This window comes from Periplaneta americana, unplaced genomic scaffold, assembly GCF_040183065.1.
Source record: "Periplaneta americana isolate PAMFEO1 unplaced genomic scaffold, P.americana_PAMFEO1_priV1 scaffold_20, whole genome shotgun sequence".
Classification (NCBI taxonomy): Eukaryota; Metazoa; Arthropoda; class Insecta; order Blattodea; family Blattidae; genus Periplaneta; species Periplaneta americana.
The window spans coordinates 1545323-1551148 of NW_027185501.1; the positions used below are offsets into that span (position 1 = coordinate 1545323).

At 30.9% G+C, this 5826-nt stretch overlaps 1 long non-coding RNA gene across 1 annotated transcript; it reads left to right on the top strand.

The window, feature by feature from the left end:
- Positions 1-238: 238 nt before the first annotated feature.
- LOC138693740 (uncharacterized) lies at positions 239-3060 on the top strand. Its single transcript, XR_011330429.1, has 6 exons — positions 239-370; positions 1335-1491; positions 1592-1842; positions 2105-2230; positions 2452-2649; positions 2908-3060. It is a non-coding gene; the product is annotated as an uncharacterized lncRNA (long non-coding RNA).
- Positions 3061-5826: the final 2766 nt, after the last annotated feature.

A 5826-nucleotide genomic window follows, 5' to 3' on the forward strand; every position in this document is an offset into this window, starting at 1 on the left:
TTAATAATTAATTAATTAATATTAGTATTAATATTAATACATAATAGTTATTTTATGTGTTGCGTTGTGCTTATAATTCAAGAATAGTCAGATAAGTACGAATAAATATAATATACTTGGGCGTGATAATGCACGTGGGTAATCGATAGAAACATTATTTCACATTTTAATTAATTTCTTTCGTGTTTAGATTTTTATTACTATGTCAAAAAAATGAAATAGTGTTCCAAGGAAGAAAATGTGTGGCATTCAGAGTACGCTTCAGAAATCTGTAGTTCACGTGTATAATGAGTTGAAGAAAGAAGATAATGAAGAAGGAATTATGCTAACGGAGACAGAAATTACAACCAGAATAGGAAAATTATTAGGAGTAAGTATTCTTAAGCATACATTTCAAACTGGTATTCAGTTTTAGGAGTTTGCACTAATAATTTCATGATTGTGGTCAAACAAAACAAATTTTTAAGTTAGGCCTAGATGTTTAATCAAGTCAGTGATTTTCATATTGCCAAACTAAATACATTTAAGATACTGTAATACTGCAGTAGGTGATAGCTTAAATACATTTACAAATTAGACGAACAAATAATCAAACTGCACGAAAGTAAATTTCCAGTTTTCTCTTTTAGTATTAAATTAACCGTTCAGATCACAATTTACATGCCACATCGGCCGAAGAAAATACAAGTCATATTGTAATTATTAACTTGATATTGCAGCAAATATTACATGAATGTTGGCCTGTTATGGTGCTTAATAATAATTCAGTTTTATATAATAACTATATAACATACTCTATAAAGCATAGGAACGTTGACTCTGGCTGAATAATTTATTCATGACTGGTCTAAGTAATATTAAATATGGTGTTTCTTCAGAAAAGCTACCCCACCCAAAGTACTTGTTAAGATATAACACTCGAGAGGACGAGGACGCACTACTGGGAAACTAACCATTTCTCTTCGTCATGGACCTCTTGCATGTTATATTGGTAATTAGTAACAAGTTTGAGGGAGGGACTACAACAATGCATTAGAATATACAGGTAAGTGTCAAAGGATTTTTGTGCTGAATGTATTTGTAGCTGTGCACTAAAACCACGTGTTCATCACTATGTAAATATCACAGAAATCAATTAAACAAAATAAAATTATGCCTTCTTTGATGTAGCTTTTCTGGAGAATTACCTAAATATTAGCCTACTTAAACCTATCGTAGACCCAACCTAACATGTTGATCATTTTCTATTCATATAGCTGCAAATGTTGGTATCATGCATGAATTTTATGATATTACAATTTTTAGAAGTGTTATGTTATTGTTTGTTATTACAGCTTGGCTTTACTACAGCCACGAATGTGATAAATTCACAGAAGGGGACCCCACTTGTGACACCAGGAAAACATAGACTACGTAAACATCCAGTGACTGATGCTGATGATTTTACGAAAGATGCAATTGCGAGATTTATTTATGACAAGTTACATAAAGGTAGGGAAGTTACAGGAATTATTGTGTTGATTTATGCAATGTAATTCTGATATTAGTCATATATATATAAATATGGCATAATTTTCATTTACTGTTACAGGGGAAGTACTAACAGCAGCAAAAGTTCTGGAACATATGAATGATGGTTATGAAACATATTTATTTAGAGTATCCTTATCATCGGTGAAAAAAATTTTCAAAGAGATGAAATTTCTATGGAGCAAAGGGGATCCTTATACACATGTACGAGAAAGTGATGTTATTCGTTTTTAAGAGAATATATAAGAAATGTGGAGCGTGAGAACCCTAAACCCGTAGTATTCTTGGATGAGACTTGGATTTTTATGAATGGTAAATTTCAATGTATTGTGAGACATTGAGTGATTGAATTTTTTACTAACAAATAGGTTAACACTTATGTGGAATATGAAATTGCAATTAATATAGGCTAATAGTAATGAATTCAGGTGGGAACAACATGTTTTGCAATTAATAGTTTCATATTATAACTAGAGGTTAGTTATAAAATTCTTGAACGGTTTTCCTGTCTTTAAAATTTTTGTGTCTCTTAGAGTGTCAATGTGAATTGCTTTTCTCTCTCTGTTTTTTTAAGTAGGATCACCAACTTATTCATGAAATAAACCAGGTGAAGTTTCCAGTGACATGAATGGTGTTATTCATAGACCAACAAATGAGGGTGGAAGATTAGATGCCGGAACGAAAGATGGATTTATACTCGGTAAGTTATATTGATTTATATTTTACAGAAATTTGGCAAGAGTAATTTTTTTAATCAGGGTACAAAAATATAAAAATTGATGACTAAATAAAAACGTGGGAAAGCCTTTCACCAAAGAGGATCTCATGTCATGTTATGTTATGTTATGTTTTATTTTCTTTATTTAAATGCTGTGAATTCATGTGACGTAATTATATGCCCAGGTATAATTTTTATTGCAGGTGCTGATTTAATTTTTTCATGCAATTGAAAGAAAAGTCAGGACTACCATAGTGCCCTGTAGTTGAGAAGTGGGTGCAAACACAGTTGTTGACCTGAGAACATTAGGGCAATGCGTTATTGTCATGGATAGTGCTGCATATCATAGCAGACTTGTGAAAAATCAGCCAACAACAAAATGGAGGAAAGAACAGCTACTGGTGATTGCAACTGAATATAATAGATTTGTTGTACTAAATGATAAGAGTTGATGGTGTGAAATCACCTTTTGATATTATATTTCAATATTAATTTCCATACTTTGCAGTTATTATTATTATTATTATTATTATTATTATTATTATTATTATTATTATCATTACTACTACTACTACTACTACTACTACTACTACTATTGCAACCGTTTCTCTTATTTCTCATAATTAGGCATACTTATTGATGCTACTTTTTTCTTTCAGGTGAAATTGAATCTACATAAGAATCCTAAAACAACAGAGCCTTGCCAATTACTGTTCTGAAGCGGCCTTGTCTTATGTGTTGTGTCTATATACAATTAATTCTTTCAGTTTTTTTTTCCCCCTTTAATCTAATGAAGTTGTTGGTTGATTGATACCAAGTTGAGAGAGAGATGATACCAAGTGTTCAGCAGTTCATGTCATTTGTTATCTTGCACTCCAATATTTAACCAGATGATTGAAAGCTGTGTAAAGTTAAACAGTCAAGACAATGATCCATATCTTCATTGAGATTTCAGAAATGGCATGGGGAGATTCTGAAATATCAGTTCTTTGTAAATATTTGAGACAATCATGGCCTGTGATAATATGAGTACTGCCACTGTAGATTTTCATAGAAGTTCAGTTATTAAATTAGGTGTATTATTTTTACTATGTATTGTACTATATTTTTGTTTCGCTTAATTGATGAATTATATATGCTGTAAATTCAATAGTAGACTGTAGGCCTATAGCTTAACTGATGAATTGTTTATGCTTGTAATGTGAAGTAATTTGCATGATATTTATTATCAATTTCTGTATATTTCAACTGATTGAATTGTTTATACTTTTAAATTGAATTAACTTGCTTGCTATGTATTATATTTTATAGCTTAACTGATGAATAATTGTTTAGGTTTGTCAATTTAATAATCTGAGTGCCATGTACTTCATATTTTTAGTGGAGCCACCAATGTAGCTTAGTCGGTAGAATCGTTGGCCTGCAAATTCAGAGCTGCACTCGAGGGTAGTTTGGATCCCCCATTTGGTCTGATTAGTTGGTTTCTTCTGAGGATTTTCCTCCATCGTGGAGCGGATGCCGGATGGCCTATTGCAGTTTTTTCATTTGCTTTAGAATCATTCCGATTTTTGTTACCACATTGTCATGTTCTGATCTTGTTATTCTTTTAACAGTGTGGTAAGATGCAGGTATAGATAACCTTACAGTAATTTTGCTACCTTTCAACTACCTCATTACCTCCCACTCCATAAAGTTCATGGATCCACGGAAGTACCAGTCGTCGATGTAATTTGACCATTTTGCTTAAAATATTAAAACACTGTAAAATATTGAGATTTCATGCTGTTACGTCCAATACTGTAGCAAGAATATCTGATTTTGAATCTGATAGTATGACAGCCTTCTTAGATTTATGAAGTTGATACTGGAGATTTTGTAAGCTTAAAAGTGTATCTAAATTTTCACTATCAAAATTAGTCAGTGTTTGAAGTTAGTTAGTTAGTGGCGTTTAAAAAGGGGGCGTCAGCTACTATGGCTATTTGCGCCCTTATCTAAAATCTTTCATTAAACACAAACACAATACAATAATCAGAAAGTTTAAAAAACTAAAAAGCGTTGTCACGGTTAAAATGGGGCAAACAAGTGTTTGAATATAATTCCCTGTAAAAGGGAATATACTGGTATTGTACTACAACACCACTACATCTATGGCTTGGTAAACAGGATCCATCTATAAAAAATACTGTATGTAGTCACTCACTGACCAGATCATTTATCGTTGCTAATGATTTTTAAAATGTCTGGAGAAGTATCACATTTCTTAACATCATCTGTTAAAGTTAACTTATATACTATTCATTTTGAAATAACTTGGGATTGTGTTTTATTAGTAAAGTTTCCGTTGATTGAGCAAGTTTGAGTTCTCCAAGTAGAGTCAAAAAGTCTGTTGGGATTTTGGCTCAGTTTATTAATATTTGTGGACTGTGATTTTTTGTTCTAGACAACCATATTATCTGCAAATGATGAGATTATCATAAGATCTATTTCTTTAGTTAGACCATCGACATTAATATTGGAAAATGTATTCCTGAAAACAACAATGTGGGAAGCTCAGATGAATCTGTCTCTATTTACATATTTGTGACAATGAATCAAATAATCAAGTCACTGACCCAGTATAACACTTTATCATGGACACCCTAAGTTTGCAATTTCTTAAGTGATTTATATTTACAGAGCCATATGATCCTTGAAAATAAATTAAAATTGCTAAGGTGTTTTGTTTTCTGCTTAAAATATCTTTAATATCTTGACTAAAATTTAAAATCTGTCCATTTGTTGAATGTAATTTTCTAAAGTCAACTCAATAAGATGAAAGTTAGTTACTAGATTCCAGGAACCAATTCAATCTATGAAATCATCTCTTCCATAATTTTGGCTATCATACTGGTAAGTGGTATCTGTCGATAACTCGAAAAGATATTAATTGAATAATTGCTTTTCAAAATTGATGTTATGATAGATTTTCTCCAGACAGATATTGTATTTTAGATGAGATTACAAGATAAAAGTAGTGAGTTTGCTTGTTTGCCAACATATTTAAGAAAATCAGCATGTGTATTGTCTGGATTTGGAGATGTTTTGGGTCTTATGTTATTAAATGAATAGTAATATTCAGTTCTTGATTAAATATTGTTATATAAAGTAGATTGTAGATTTAATATTTCTTTCAGTTTTTCCTTAATAGTCTGACGTACACAGATAAAACTAACACCCACACCACCAACTAATCTAATGGAAATTAAAATATAATTAAATGTAGAAAAAGTAATTAAAATTATAAATACACGTAATAAACCATACCCCCTAATTTCAACAATATACTATTTTATTCCCTTTTACAGCTTGTAGATAATTATTAATTAAAGTTATTACTTATTAGCATAATATTTATTGAACTTATTGGCTATTTCACTTCGTTTGAAAGATGTTATTGTGTACAAAAAGCATTTTTTGATGATCGTTTCATGCTGTATGTTGTGTATAAATCTATGATTTCGGGCCATCTGTTCTGTGTAATCCATCTTTTGTATAGAATTAATAAAATACTCTTTTGGTAGTAATTATTTTATTAATTG